Source organism: Pinus tabuliformis, chromosome 5_2 (genome assembly GCF_031772625.1).
Source record: "Pinus tabuliformis cultivar Carrire ecotype Pingquan chromosome 5_2, CPIR1, whole genome shotgun sequence".
Lineage (NCBI taxonomy): Eukaryota > Viridiplantae > Streptophyta > Pinopsida > Pinales > Pinaceae > Pinus > Pinus tabuliformis.
The window spans coordinates 380,056,687-380,074,253 of NC_142306.1; the positions used below are offsets into that span (position 1 = coordinate 380,056,687).

Consider the following 17,567-nt stretch of genomic DNA (forward strand, 5'->3'; position numbering starts at 1 on the left):
AGACAAAAGTGAATGTTTTCTTACAATGAAATAAATGAAACATAAATAATACAATAATAAGAGGTGAATATTGTTCAAGTACTTTTCCATTCTCGTTAATATTTTCTTTACAATGAAATAAACCAAACATAAATAATAAAGTAATAAGGAGTAAATGTTCTAGTACTTTTCCATTTTTGTTAATATTTAAAAAAAAAATACAATGAACCAGTATCATGGTTAATAATTTTCTAGAAAAGTGGTTACTGATACCTATAGTTATAATTTTGATTTTCAAATAAAATTTTAATGGTAGACATGTTCATTTATATGACAGCACCAACCAAGCATTTTATCTAAATAAAAATTAAATATCAACCTAGCTTAGGGAAAAGTACTTTCATAAAAATAAGTACATGTACTAAAAGACGAAGACGAAATCCCTTTTAGTGATGACGACCCAACTAACAAATCTGAAAAACACAACTATCTGCGTCCATTTGAGATGTAGCCCAATGAAGATGTGTGCCACATACTCCGTTGATTTTACTATACCTCATTATCTATGAGAAACTAAGGATAAATTACTTGACGTGGAAACATGTTCACCACACATTTGAACTTAGGTTGGTTGTACCTGTCCCTTATTTGTACCTGTCCCTTATTGGTGCCAATGTGCAACCATTTTATGTTCAATTGCAAGTCGTATATGGTGCAAATACAATATCTCATTTCTAATACTTTATAACCTGTGTAATGTTGCAGAGTAGAATTCCAAGGCTGAACCATAGGGTCAAAGGTCATTCCTGCCACACATACATCTATTGTAGCTATTAGAAATGGTAGATACTTGAGAAAATCATATTCTACAAGTGTTAGCTCTGCAAGATAGTTTCCCATGAATTCCAAATGCAAGCTTCAAATCTTACATGATGCTTGAACAGATCGGGTGAAACACCTAAAAAAGCTCTTGGTGGTTGGTGTTGTCAGATCATATTACAAGGGGTTCAAAACACTAATTTCCATTTCCAATAGTTCTTCCTTTTTGTAGGTATTATCGGTAATATAGAAAAATTCTTCTACTGGAGGAGAACAAATTTCTTCATACTTTGAGGCAACACGCATGCAAGAAACCCCTAAAAGTTGTAGCCTTTGTCTATTGACTACATTTGTAGAGAGGAATCGGTCAATATAAGATACTGGATTTAAGAGATCTGTGGCTTGTATCTTTTGAATCAGGGAGAATCCACAGTTTGAACATTTTTATACCAACTTTTCGAATCCCAAATGGGATCCATCATCAGGATATGAGAATGATGGATACTGTTAAATAAAGTGTGTATGGACAAGCTTGTGGTCCTCTGATACCTCAACAAGCCAACCAATGAGTACACTCCTCATGTTTGCATTGATATCACGCTGAATGGTTTCCATAAAATTGGGCAAGGGTCATCTCTTTAGCTCTGCAACTTGCGTATTCGCATATATGTCCGTAACATAGGCAGTACGCATTTGAGGATCTTTGTATTCTGAATCAATGTCAATGAAATCCAAACAACTAGACCATCCCACATGTTCATGAAGCTTTGCCAGAGGAACAAGATTACTTGTTTTAATCTTTAAAATATTTAAATCCTGCAATACTTGCTTCAAACAAGATTTGGGTTGCTTTGGTATATGTCGAGATGTAGAGACTGCAACATTGATTGTTGCTTTAGGGAAGCGACTACTACTTTATTATCACTTAGTACAATCTTTGTCTCGTTTGGTTTTTCCACTGACTGTATAAAATGTGGGTGTGCTGCAATTTTCTCAGCAATTGGATTAAGCTCTTTAGGATTGTCCTGTACTTCTTTTAGAGGCTTCACATTATTTTTTTCCTTATCAATGCCGATTTCATTACCAGAAGATGCATCTTCAACATTACAAATAGCTGGTGAAGTCTCTTTTTTAATCTCTCCCTCTTGAGTAATATTCTTATTATTCCGAGGAAATCCTCGACCTCTTCCCCTGGAATTGGCATTCTGAGATACAACCTTAACTGATTTTGGTTCTTTCAAGCAATCAACCGCGACCGCTTCCCTACAAATATTGGACAAATCTGATAACGCTGCACGTTGTTTAAGGGGTTCAACAGCAGCACTGTACCCTAAAATAGTTGACTCCATTGTTAAACGCTTTCCTTTCAGTTTATTTTAAGCTGGCGGAAGAGGTGGAATGGACTTTGCAGCCCTCGGCCCTGTAATGTGAACATTGGACAGTTGGGTTCAAGTCATTGTTATTTTGTAAAGTTGTGAGCGACACAACTTTACATCTTTGAATTTGTGTAAACCGAGTAGCAATATTCAGAGATCCAGCCGTGGAAGTTTACCAGTTCTTACAACCTACCCAAAGGATCAGCATGGTCGATGAGCCTGTTCTATATAACGTCAGTAGGACCAACGAAACTTTGGGAAATAGTCACCAGTGTTTGTTGTACATATAGAGGATCTCCTTAAGAAGATTTCATATCGAGTTGGAAGCTCCTCTTCCGAAACTGGTACCACTCCCTCCTTTCCTCTGCGCCTTAATCCGAAGGAAAATACACCTAGCCAAACACCACTTGCCCACAGATTTTCAAATTCTAAACTATGTGGTGAAACTTTAAAATGTACATAACTAGTTGGCTTATTTGATGGCCTATTCTAGTGTTTTTCCATATTCACTTTGTAAAAGATTAAATGTAGAACTCAATAAAACAATGACTTAGATTGCTCAACTAGAATACTGGAATGTTAAAATGCGTAGTGAATTAAAGTGTGTATTTCTCAAACTTTCTTTTAAACCAACATTGTGGTTGAGTATATGCTTTGTTACTAAGCAAGGGCTGGGTTGAAAAATTAAATGGATATTTCTGTGATAGAATTGTCACATCTTTGGCTTCCATATAATGGTAAGACTAATCAAATTAAAATAACAAGGAAGAGGTATATGAAGCACACGATTACTGATTTGAATGATTCAAACATGTTCATTCAGTTATTTAATTCTACACTTTTTAACTATTATTTTGACTCTCTTTTTTGGAAATTTATTGTTGAATGTTCACATTTTGTAGACGTGTGTAATCAATTTAAGATATTTCACTCAACTTAGCTTGTTGTAAATAACTCTATAAATTATGTAAGAACAAGTGCAAAGTTATTTTCAAAATTAGTAAATTTAGAGGTAATTTAGAATGTATGGTTTTTATTTTTTGATGGCTCTAAGTTGATTTCATGTGCAAGGTCTAGATGCACTCTTAGATATCTTAAAGGACACAAATGTTTGATGTCTTTTCGCTTGGATTTCCCATGGAGAAATAATGTCACTAACTATGAGGCTTTGATACAATGTCTTAAAAAAGTGATAGATTTGGATGTTAAATAGCTCCAACTGATAGGGATTTAGAAATAGTTATCAAACACTTACTAAATTCAATTCATTGTATTTTAGTCACCTTAATAATTATAGAGATGAGGCATGGAATATTTTTCTAATTTTGATACATTCAATATTAATTATGTACATTGAAGTCAAAATGCAAATGCAAATTTACTTTCAAACATAACTTGTATATTTATACCATTGGGAAACTTTTCTATGGATATGTTTTCCAATGAAGAATTTTTCAGGCCTTCTATACCAAACAATACTACAAACTAGATATTTTTGAAGATGATGTCCATATTTTAGAATTCCTCACATAGGGAGATGCTTTTAGGGGATCAACCATTGAAGAAAGTTGACATTGTGATCAATTTAATAAATTGTCTCTAGATGTAAAACCAAATAGTGAGAACCCAAGGGGGAAATAAACTATAAATCCAATACCTATGCAATGCAATATCGTGTAATGAATCTTTGTAACAAATACTACCCACAAAATATTAATCTAGGTATTGAATATGTGCCTATTGAGAGGGCTACATTTTCTCATTTGCTCAAGGAATATAAAGAAAATTATCTCCCAGAATTACACTGATTAAAAGAATCATGACACTAAAATCACTCAGGATGTGATATAATTCAAGAAATATATAATCATATTCAACTAACATTCTTAGATATGTATTCAACAATATAATAACAAATGAAAATGAAAGTATAATTTTTTGGAGGAAAAAATAATATTTATCATTCATCATTCCCAATGGGTATCTAATATGGTCACTATTAGGAATAAGAATCCAGAAATAAAGATTTTCATTGATTTCAAAAATATAAATAAAACACTAGATAAGTATAACTACCTTGTTCCAACCATGGAGCACATCCTCTATTGTGTTTTATGTTCTAAAATGTTCTCTATGTCAGATGATTTTTCTAACATAGCAACTCCAACCCCTGGATTGCAAATAACATGTACATTCAAATAGTAGGTTAGTCGGGTTATCATGCCCATGTGCATGTATGTGTATATGTTTTGTCACTAGAGTGTGAGTGTGCATATTCTCTTATATGTTTTGAGGCAAGAAAGTATGGTGTTCTGAATATGATATTTCATGCAAACCAATAAACGCATTACCACTGTAGAAAAAATAAGATGAGAAGAGTATGGGGGGTTAACACTGCATGTGCATACAAAGTGGGTTTCATATAACTTAATAATTATAGTAAAAGTGCATTGGATTCTAAGAAAAAGTCCATGAAATAACTTGAGCGATGCGAGGTGTCAAGAAAGAGATGCAAATAAAAGTATGTGTGTAGAATTTACTAAGGTGTCTTATAGGATCTTATGGGAGGGGAGGGGCAATAGGAAATCCTAGAGCCATAGTGCTCTAGACATTCCTATCGAGCCATAATAGACACCATCGAGGTAGTGGCTCATAATAAGGGACTATAGGTGTAGAGAAGGGGGTGCACTAACTGGGTTTGTGCTAAGGGGGATGTTAGATATACATTGAAGGTTGCTTCCTCTAGATGGAAAATAGGGGATGACCCTATGAAAGGTGGGAAATTATTCCCAGTGTGTGGCCCTAAAGGGTGCTTGGAGACCTTGGAGGGTGCTTAGAGACCCAAGGTTTGGAAGTGGTTGTGTAGGTAATTGAGTAGGTCTATGAGGTGGTTGTGCATGGGGTTATTGGAGAGGTTAACTAGAAGTCAATTGCGGGTGTGGCCGAGGTTATTGTTGAGATAGATAGTATGGTTTTTGAGATTGATTATAGGGATATTAAGGATATGATGGATAAAATTGTGGATAGTTTCCTCCATATGATCCTCACCATCCTTTTTCCCATGATTCATTTTGAGGATGGGGTGGCCAAGGTATCCAAGGTAATGGTATAATTTAAATTACTTTGGGGTGTTGTGCATAAGCTTGAAATTATTGGGTAGGGCCTTGAATTATACCTCATTGTCAACACTACAAAGGTCTTCTAGGTGCCATAAAGTAGAGTTGTTTGGAAGACTTATTTGCTCCATTATGATTGATGTGCCTCCCAAATAGGTATAAATTAACACCCATATAACCTTTTCTTCTACCCTCAATAATGTATTTTTCAACTTTAACATGTTCTTACAAGGGTTAAGAGATGATTTCCATTTCTTGTATGCTTGATTCATTTATTTTACATGATATTGAGACAATTTGATGTAGATCACATAGGAGTATAGCAGCAGCAAATTATAGGGATTCCCACGTTCTCAAAGATAATCAAAACTTGGCTGGATGAAGGCCACTAACACTTCCTTGTCGCTGTAATTTTATGAAAATTTGGTTGTTTTTAGTATAAGGAAATATAGGACAAATTAGATTTCCTTCACCTTACAATGTTCATATTAGCAACGCGCTTGTGTTTTGCTTGAAGGAAATCTAGCATATATTGGATTTCATTGGCCTATGATGTTGTTATTGGAAATGAAATTGTGTTTGTGCTAGAAGTGAATATAGCATGTATTACATTCATTTCACCTTGTAATAACTTTTTTAGAAATGTGTTATTTCTTGTGATAGAACTAGATATAACATGATATAGATTTTTTTCATGAAATATTATTCTTGGCAACATGCTTGTGTTTGTGCTAGAAGTAAATATAGCACGCTCTAGATTTCTTTCTCTCTGCAATGTTGTTATGCGATTCTATTTTTGATAAAAAGGAAATATAGCACACATTGTATTTCTTTCACCTTGTCATATTGTTTCTAATAATGTGGATGCATTTATGCTAAAAAGGAATCTATTGGGCTATAGATTTCTTTTACCGTGTAATATTATTGTTAGTAATATGTTTGTGTATGTGCTATAGGAAAAATTAGCATGTATTATATTTATTTAAGCCTGTAATGTTGTGATCTGCTTGCATTTGTGCTAGAAGGAAATCTAACATCCACTATATTTCTTTTTCCCTGCATTTTCGTTGTTGGCAACGTGCTTGTATTTGAACTAAAAGTAAATCTAGCACTAATTAGTTTTTTTTCACACTACAATATTTCTATGTGTTTGTGTTTGTGTTAGAAGAAAATTTAGCATGCATTATATTTTTGTCACTTTGCAATATTGTTTTTGAAATGTGCTTGTTATTGTGTTAGAATGGAATCTAGCATGTGATAGTTCTATTTTTCCATATAGTGTTGCTGTTGGAAATGTGTTTGTGTTTGTGCTAGAATTAACTCGACACACATTATACTTTTTTTACCCAACAATGTTCTTATGTGCCTTTGTTTATGCTAGAATGAAAGTTAGCATGTGTTAGATTTATTTGAACTTGCAAAATTTTTATTGATAATGTGCTCATGTTTATGTTAGAATGTGCTAGATTTATTTCAAAATCGAATGTTGTTATTGAAAATTTGGTTTATGCGTGAATAAAATCTAGCACATGTTAGATTTCCTTCACAATGCAATGCTATTATTGGAAATGTGCTTGTGTTTTTTCTACAAGTAAATATAGCATGTGCTACATTTCTTTTGGCTTACAATGTTGTTTTTGGAAACATGATTTTGTTTCTACTAGAAGTAAACCTAAAACAAGTTAGATTGATTCCACTTTGCAAGGTTGTTATTAACAATTTTATGTTGTTATAGAATAATCGTTAGCAGTATTAATTTTTTGTGTTAGAAGTAAATCTAACAAATGATAGATTTCTTTTCCCATGCAATGCTAGTTTCTTGTGTTTGTTATAGAAGAAAGATTAGCATATGTTATATTTCTTTCATCCTGAAATGTTGTTGTTTCCAATGTGCTTGTGTTTGACTACCATAGATTTCTTTTGCCTTGTAATGTTCTTGCCAGAAATATGTTTCTATTTCTACTAGAATTAAATCTAGCACACACTATATTTATTTAACCATACAATGTTGTTATTTACTTGTGTTAGTGCTAAAACTAAATCTAGCACACTTTAGATTCTTTCATCTTGCAACACGTTTGTCTTTGTGCTGGAAGGAAATCTAGTAGTAACTGGATTTGTTTTGCCCTACAATTTCGTTATTGGCAACAAACTTGTGTTTGTTCCCGCATTAAATAAGGCACACTAGATTTATTTCACTGTAATGTTTTTAATTTGTTATGTTTATGTTAGAATGACATCTAACACATGTTATATTTAATTTACCTTGCAATGTTTTAATTAGACACGTGCTTGTGTTTAAGCTAGAAGGGAATCTACAATTGCTCCATTTTTTTGGGTGTAATTTTATATGTGTTATGTTTGTGTTTGTTCTAGAGGTAAATATAGCATGTGCTTCATTTCTGGCACCTTGAAACATTATTTTGTGTTTTTTTGTCAGTAAACATCAACTTTTTTACACCTTGCAATGTCGTTATTGATAGTGTGCTTGTGTTTGTGCTAGAATGAAACCTAGCGTGCATTATATTTTTTCCACAATGTAATATTGTTGTTGAAAACTTGGTTATTTGTTCTAAAAGGAAATGTAGCACACATTATATTTCCTTCCCCTTTAAATTCTATTATTGCTAATGTGTTTGTGCTTGTGCTAGAAGAAAATTTAATAGGTGCAAGTTTTCTTTGGCATGCAACCTTGTTGTTGGCAATATGATTGTCTTTCCGCTAAAAGTAAATCTAGCACAAGCTATATTTATTTCACCTTGCAATGTTGTTATTGACAGTGTGCTTGCATCTATTATAGAAGAAAATCTAGCACATAGTAAATCTATTTTGTTGTGCAATATTGTTGTTTGCATATAGTCGTGTTTGTGTTAAAAGTAAATCTAACATTAGATAGATTTATTTCACCCTACCATGTTTTTATGTTGTGTTTTTACTATAGGAAAATCTTGCATGGGTTGGATTTCCTTCACCTTGCAATGGTGTTATTAGCAATGCATTTGTGTATGTGTAAAAAATAAAACTAGTGGGTGCTTGGTTTCTATTGTGATGCAACCGTGTTATGTGACTATGTATGTGCTAGAAGAAAATCTAGCACTTTCCATATTTTTTTCACATTTTGATATTCTTATAGACAGTGCTTGTGTTTGCGCTAAGAGAAAACATAACTTGTGCTATATTTATTCCATAATGTGATGTTGTTATTGGAAATTTATTTTTTTTCAGTAGAAATAGATTACCATGCATTACATTTCCTTCACCTTGTAATGTTAGTGTTGGCAATGTGTTTGGGTTTGTGATATAATAAAATGTTTCATGCACTAGATTTTTTTTTATTTGTAATATTGTTGTTGGAAATTTGTTTGGGGTTGTACTAAAAGTAAATGTAGCGTAAGTTTTATTTCTTTCACCTTGCAATGTTGTTATTGATAATTTATCTTCTATTTCTAATAAAGGAAAATGAAGCATGTGGTTGAATTCCTTTGGCCTATAACATTTTTATTCACACAATGTGCGTTTTTGTTCTAGAAGTAAATCTAACATGTGCTAGAATTATTTTAACATGCAATTTTGTTATGCTCTTGTATTTCTATTAGAAGGAAATCTAGTACACATTGTATTTATTGTACCTTGCAATGTCATTATTGATAAGGTGTTTATATTTGCGATAGAAGAAAAGAAAATCTATCGTGCAATAAATTTATTTTACCTTGCAATGTTCTTGGAAATATAATTGTGGTTGTGTTAAAAATAAATCTAACATTTGTTGAATTTATTTAATCCTACAATTTTGTTATGTGCTTGTGGTTGTTCTAGAAGAAAATATAGCACGTTCTAGATTTCTTTTGCCCTGCAGTGTTGTTGGAAACATGCTCGTGTTTGTGTTAGATGTAAGTATAACAAGCACTAGATTTGTTTGAAGTTATAATGTTGTTATCTGCTTGTTTGTGCTAAAGGAAATCTAGCACTCTTTAGATTTCTTTCATATTACAATTTTATCATTAGGAATGAACTTGTGTTTATGATATAATGAAATATAGCATGTGTTAGCTTTCTTTTTCTTGATAATGTTGTTGTTGGCAATAGCGTTGTGTTTTTGATAAAAGTAAATATAACACATGTTAGAATTTTTTTCACTTTACATTGTTTTTATGTGCTTGTGTTTGAGCTAGAAGGCAATTTAGCATGCACTAGATTTCTTTCACAATGCAATGTTGTGGTTGGAAATTTGGTTGTTTTCGTTAGAAAGAAATATGCTAGAATTATTTGACCTTCCAATGTTGTTATTAGAAATTTTCATGTGATTGTGTTACAAGGAAATTTAGCACATGCTAGATTTATTTTATTTCAATGTTGTTATTGGCACTATTCTTCAAGTTTTTCTAGAAGTAAATTTAGTGTGTGTTATAATTTTTTAAGCCTACATTGTTGCTTTGTTGTTGTGTTTGTGATAAAAGGAAATCTATCATGGTTTATATTTCCTTCATTTTGTAATGTGGTTGTGTTTGTGTTAGAAGGAAATATAGCACGCAGTAGATTTCCTTCCCTATAATGTTGTTGTTGTCAATGTTTTTTTGTTTGTGCTAGAAGTAAATATATTATGCACTAGAATTCTTTCATCTTCCAATGTTTTTGTTTTATTGTGTTTATACTAGAAGAAAATCTAACACACATTAGATTTCTTTCAACTTTCAATGTTGCTATTGATGATGTGCTTATCTTTAGGCTAGAAGGAAATATTCCATGTAATAGATTTATTTCACAATGCAATGTTGTTGCTGGAAATATGGTTTCTTGTGTTAGAAGGAATATAGCATGTGTTAGGTTTATTTATGCTTGCAATGTGTTATGAAGCCATCTCACAAAAAGATAGAAAAGAAATATAAACGCCTTATAATTTAGCCTCTTCGAGGGGGAAAACTCCTTTACATTACACAAATGAACAATTCTTGGATGATACAAATGGCAAGACCTCCTTTCTATATATAGGAGTCTAAGGGGTCATAATATAATGAGAGCCGACATAACAATAATAATATAAGGGCACAACAATAATAATAGTGGGCTTCTATGGGGCACAATAATAACAATATGGGGACTACATGGGCACAACAATATAATAAGGGGGTTGCACTAATAACAATAGGGGTTATACTAGTAGTATAGGGACCTAACATGCCCCTCTCCTTCAAGAAGTGTTGTCCTCAACGGGTGAGTAGTTCTGGATTCTTTTGTATAAGTTATCATCCATCAATGTGGAATCCTCAGTGGGTAAGTTCTTCCACTTGATAAGATACTTTGAAATTGATCGATTTTGTAGCCATTGATTTATCGGTTCTGTGACAGATTCAGGTTCTAATATGGTTTTTCATTCCTTGCAAGTTCTCTAAATATTGTTTGAACTCGGATCTTCTGCAAATTTTGAATGAGTTCCCACCATGCTTCGTTGTTCTTCCATTCATCCCTTGCTTCTTTTATTGAATTTAGTTGGACAATTATACCAACCTCTAACATTTCTGCAACCATACATTCAATTTCACTCCTTTGGGCATATGGATATCTGTAAGGCCTGATTTTTGGAGGAACACTTAGTGGAATCAAATGAATAGCATGATCATGATCACGAATAGGTGGGAGGCCTTTGGCAGTCTGAAATACCTTGGAATGTTTGACCAAGACCTTTTGGAGATCTGGACAAATAAATGATTTCAACGTGGAAACCTCTAGCGAACATAATTGCGAAATTACGCCTCTTTCTTTCTTTAGAAGCTTTGTCATTCCATTAGAGTTGATTATCTTTCCTAGTTTCCATATGATACCCCTTAATTCAAATACCTTTCCTTCCGAAGAAAATTTCATGAAGAGTTCCTGAAAATTAAAAGCTATTGCATGTTGGAAATAATACTGAGAGGTGGGGTTGAATCAGTATTATCAGATTTATAAAACTTTTCATTTCCAAACTCTGATTCACATATGCTGCTTCCACAACTTCTTATAATTATGTTAATTGATCTTCAATGAGTGCATTAGAACATTATCAACCATATTATCAGTTAACAAATGTAGTAACATAGAATAGATCATCACACATAAGGCACACACATGAACACCATGATATAAGGTGGAAACCCAATGCGGGAGAAAACCACCTGCTGCAAGTCATCTCAATCTTCTTTAATAAGAAAATCCTTTTACAATATTTTGTACTGGTGCAGTCTTATACCAGCATGGGAGCTACAACCCCCTTTGCTCTTGTACTAGCCGATCCATTTACTAGTACGCAGGCTGCTACCTGCTACAATGCTCCAAACATTTCCTTTAGCTCTTGTACTAGCTTAGATACTAGTACGTAGGTGCTGACCTACAATCTTCTCTCCTCCAGGTACCACGTTTCATCAATTTTCAGACTGGATACACTGAAGCACAACACATAATCTGAAAGGCCACATTTCATCCAATTTTCATACTGGACCCAACAACAACATAAACAAGCTTCCGAATCACCCAAGCACTAGATCCATACATATACAAGTGAGTCATCAACCAGATCTAGTCCATCAGATCACATGAAGATAAGTCATTATGAACCCGATCCATTCATCTATCAAAAACTGAAACAAACTCTATCACTTCTCAGAATACTGTCATAATATCAGAAACCAGACATCACTTCAAAACCCAGGACACAACAATGATAAACATGGACAGCTAAATATATTTCAAGATAAGTACGCATCTTCACCCATGTAATGCCTGCGTACAAGTACGCACTATTCTTATGTGGCGCCGCGGACCTCCGCACCTGCCCCTTCTGTGGCGCCGCGCACCTCCGCAACTGCACCTTCTGTGGCGCCGCGCACCTCCGGACTTGATGGCAAAGCTTACTTGTGAACTGTCATATGGTCCCTTTTGTGCTATCCGATAACCCATGCACTCTGTCACATCTGATATTTCTTTTGTAGATTCATATGAATGTATACAAGTGAGATGATCTTCTATGAGAGGGTTGCCATCAAGTACAACACATGCATCATAATGCCAACAATCTCCCCCTTTGGACTTGATGGCAACAACACCAAATCACTCTCCCCCTTTGACATCAAGGGCAAAGGGTTATGCTCCCCCTAAGAACATGCTCTCTTAAACCAGTTCTGCTGAAGTCTCTGAATGAACTCCCCCTTTGTATATGCCATGGTGCTCCAACAAGCTGAGATGTCTGCTCTGCTATATAGTGTTGTTCATGCTCAAGCTCCCCCTGACTGTAAGCAAGATCTGCAAAAAGATGTTCTACAAGAAGAACATGAATCTATATATCATAAATGACCTTCCTATCACCAAAAGACTCAATACATACATTCATCACAATGGTGATACATCAAAAGTTTACATATGATAACATCATTCATCCCAGGCATAGTGGGGAAACATATGTCGTTACATGACCTGAAGAGATAACTACAATAGAGACCCACTATTACATCATGAGTAAAGACCAATCACTTAAGATAAACATCAGCAACAACACTGTATGATCTGCTTCATAGTATCTGTCAACAGCAAGGTACTTCTGCATCAACTCATTCATAACCATCCAGATCTACATGAACCAAGAGCCATCAAAAGGAAGCATCTGCATCAATCAACATATGTACGAAACAACCTATCATCATATAGGTAAGATCTCATCATCATCAAGTCTCAAACAATGCAACTTTGAATAATCATCCATGTATCCAGTCAACCATCCTCATCCATATATGTGCCAGGAACAATAAAGACTCCATGCAAGCACCATTAGAGAATCAACCACAAATCTGATCCAAGAACCATGTGAACAACTCATAACCATAGCAAGATGAATCATAAGCATCGTCATCAAGGACCATAATGCCAATAATGCATTAAGAACATATGATCCCCTAAACTGGTGCCATCTGTCAGACCTGATCATGCATATTAATAAGAAGGGTCAGCCAATAAATGCCTTAAGACAGGTACGCAGTTTCTCTTTATCTGCCCTGCGTAGCCACGCACATCACTCTCTGCTCCCCTCCTTACTTCTGATTAGGGCCGAATTGGCAGTTCACCAGTGTGCCACAGTTAGTCGGATGCCCAGATCTAATCTTGTGCTCGAGAGATCATACTTCATAGATCAACTTTACTTTCCCTACTGCCTTTCTTCAAACAATCATATACGCGATTGTGCAGCATCCAATTTGCGTATATATGCGACTTCCCTTTATGGAGTTTGCATATGAGATTCAGGACACTGAAGTTTTGTACTTTCAGCTCCCTCTGATTCTGGTTTGTCTGTACGTTGTGCTTTGCCCCCTTTTTCTGACTGTACTTCCTTTTTCCTCCATATCTTCAAGCGTGATGATGACATTTTCTCCTTTTGATATGGTGCCCACACTTTGGTCCTGCATTCCTTAGCTATATGTCCAAGCTTGTCGCATGCATAACATCTTACATGTTTCATATTCCTCCTATAACAATCAGCAGCTTTGTGACCAAACATATTGCAAGCAAAGCAATATCCATAAAAGTACCTTGATTGAGATGACCTTTCTGCATAATGATCTTGAACCTTTCTTCTTCTACATCTAGCAGCAACATGTCCAAGATTATGACATACATAACATTCAACATTATTCATAGGAGGAGTAAAGGATTTTCTTTGAGGAATCTCTTTCCTTGGTTGATGATGAGATTGATCTTTCATTTCTTTATTGATCACTTTAGATTTCTCTTTAGAATTCGTTGCCTCACCTTGTGAAATAGATTCACCTTCAACAGATTCATGGAAACCAAGACCAGTCTTTATAGTAGGAGACCTTTTACTACTAAGAATATCATCCAAGACTTTAGAGCTATCTTGAAATCGTAAAAGCTTATCCTTTTCTTCTATTTTACCTTTCAAGATATTTATCTCAACCTGAAGTTGTTCTTCCTTTTCAAGAGATTGCTTTCTCAAATCTTCTTCAGCTTTTCTTCCTTCTTCCATTTGTTCCCTTAGTTTGAGAATCTCCTTTTCTTGTTCTTCATTCAGATACTACTGCATTTGACGAACTTGGAAGGCACATTCCAGCTGGGATTTTAAGCTGATGACTTCGTTGTCTTGTTTTTCAATTGCTTGATGTAGATCTTCATTCTGCTTCTTTGATTCTTCAAGATCTCTCTTTAGTGAGAGGATTGTAGCTTCAAGATTTTCATAGTAGCTGGATCTATCTTTGAGTTTCTTGATGGTTGTGTCCTTTTTATTGACTTCATTTCTTAATGATGTCACTTCATGCTGCAATTTTTGATACTGGTCTTCCTTGTCTTTGAGTAGTTTTCTTACCTTGTTTCCTTCTTCTAGTTGGGCCTTTAGTTTGGTAGCTTCTTCTTTGAAGTCACATTCCCTTTTGTTCAATAGATCTTGTTGATCTCTAATTTTGTCTGTCAGCCTTTTAAACTCTGCCTCTATTTGATATCTTTCTTGTTCACCCATAAGAGCAATTTCAGTAGTTTCACTATCACTTCCATCTCTTTCAGAAGGAAATATAGCTGGAACATCGGAGGATAACACATTCATACCTGATAATGATTCTGAATCTGATTCTGAATCTGAAGAGCTTCTTATGCCTAATCCCCAATCGATTCTCCCACTGTCATAGTTCTTCTGAGATGACTTCTTTTTCTTAGATGCTTTCTTCTTAAGCTTCTTTCCCATTGTTCCACGGATCTCCTTCAAGCGATCAAGCTTCTATCAAAGGACCTGCTCTGATACGAATTGTTGGAAATAATACTGAGAGGGGGGGGGTGAATCAGTATTATCAGATTTATAAAACTTTTCATTTCCAAACTCTGATTCACATATGCTGCTTCCACAACTTCTTATAATTATGTTAATTGATCTTCAATGAGTGCATTAGAACATTATCAACCATATTATCAGTTAACAAATGCAGTAACATAGAATAGATCATCACACATAAGGCACACACATGAACACCATGATATAAGGTGGAAACCCAATGTGGGAGAAAACCACCTGCTGCAAGTCATCTCAATCTTCCTTAATAAGAAAATCCTTTTACAATATTTTGTACTGGTGCAGTCTTATACCAGCACGGGAGCTACAACCCCCTTTTCTCTTGTACTAGCCGATCCATTTACTAGTACGCAGACTGCTACCTGCTACAATGCTCCAAACATTTCCTTTAGCTCTTGTACTAGCTTAGATACTAGTACGTAGGTGCTGACCTACAATCTTCTCTCCTCCAGGTACCACGTTTCATCAATTTTCAGACTGGATACACTGAAGCACAACACATAATCTGAAAGGCCACATTTCATCCAATTTCCATACTGGACCCAACAACAACATAAACAAGCTTCTAAATCACCCAAGCACTAGATCCATACATATACAAGTGAGTCATCAACCAGATCTAGTCCATCAGATCACATGAAGATAAGTCATTATGAACCTGATCCATTCATCTATCAAAAACTAAAAAAAACTCTATCACTTCTCAGAATACTGTCATAATATCAGAAACCAGACATCACTTCAAAACCCAAGACACAACAATGATAAACATGGACAGCTAAATATATTTCAAGAGAAGTACGCAGCTCCACCCATGTAATGCCTGCGTACAAGTACGCACTATTCTTATGTGGCGCCGCGGACCTCCGCACCTACCCCTTCTGTGGCGCCGCGCACCTCCGCAGCTGTGCCTTCTGTGGCGCCGCGCACCTCCGCAGCTGCGCCTTTTGTGGCGCCGCGCACCTCCGCAGCGCCTTCTGTGGCACCGCGCACCTCCGCAGCTGCGCCTTCTGTGGCGCCGCGCACCTCCGCAACTGCGCCTTCTGTGGCGCTGCGTACCTCCGCAGCTGCACCTTCTGTGGCGCTTCGTACCTCCGCAGCTGCGCCTTCTGTGGTGCCGCGTACCTCCGCAGCTGCGCCTTCTGTGGCGCCGCGGACCTCCGCACCTGCAGCGCTTCTGCGCCTGCGTATCTCCGCGCTTTTCTTTCACTGCACTTGCGTACCTGTGGGTATAGATAATTTCAAGACTTCAAGAATAACCCAGACTGTCAGATCTATAGATCTGATCATGCGCCAAAGAGATCTCAACCCATCAGTAGATTCGCCTTATTTAGATCTAGACATTACTCCCAAGAGATCATAGTATTTCAGATCTAGCTCCCATAAGATGTTCAACCCCAAAAGCATGCTTAAGCCAAATGATCTCCTTTGCTTTATATAGGCAAGCTCTTCCTCAAATCATGGATCAATACCACGAGCCAAAACCATAATAACACAATACCGTCGGCTAAATACCAAGGGTTAAACATAAGAAACCCCACGTGTGCTTTTCTTTGCATTGAAATAAGTGAACTGGGGGTACGCACCTCCTGAACGGGATAACTGCGGGTATGTACGCACTTTATGTAACACCGGCCTGCGTGTATGCACCTTCTTTAAGGTGTACCTGCGTACCCCTTATTTTCTTCAATATTTGATAGCTGATCATCAATCTCTGCTGCTGACTTGAAGTACTGTGATCTATCACCTAAATGGGTTGCCATCAAGGACAACACTTTAGCCATAATGCCAACATTGCACCCAAGGACTGTAGCCATTGGACTCCTGGTACAACATCAACGCCACCAATTGGAATGGAAAGAATTGGGCTACTCAATACATATTCTCCCATGGATAGATGGATATTATGGCACCTTCTAGATTAATTTATGGTTCCTCCACTTGCAACCATTACTTGACACTATGGTACTGGATATAGGAAGAAATTCAATTCCTTGGCTATCTTACAATGAACAAAATTATGGGTACTATCCAAATCAATCAACACAATTACCTTTTTCTTCTTGATATGTCCTTCTACCTTGATAGTTTTGGGAGTGGTAATTCCGGCTAATGCATTACAAGATATGGTCAGATTCACTTCTTCTTTCTCTAGGGTTTGTTCTTGGTGTATATCCTCTTCTTTTGACATTTGTTGTTCCTTTTCTTCCTCCTCTTCACAATATATGTAAATTAATTTCTTCTCAGCACACTTATGATCTTTAGTCTATTTCCTTTCACAACTATAACAAATCACTTTCAGTCTTTTTTCTTCCAACTGTTGTGGTGTCAAACTCATAGGTTATGGAAGTCTAGGGGCACAAACACTTCCATAGTTGTGAGTGGTAGGCTTCCATTTTTCCATAATTTTTCTTTCCATTTTTCTTGCCAACCTAAACGCCTTCTCCAATGAATTAGGTTCCC

General features: G+C 35.8%; 1 pseudogene; it reads right to left on the reverse strand.

The window, feature by feature from the left end:
* Positions 1-552: 552 nt before the first annotated feature.
* Positions 553-2,255, reverse strand: LOC149159049 (cyclin-A1-4 pseudogene; annotated as a pseudogene).
* Between the last annotated feature and the right edge of the window lie 15,312 nt (positions 2,256-17,567).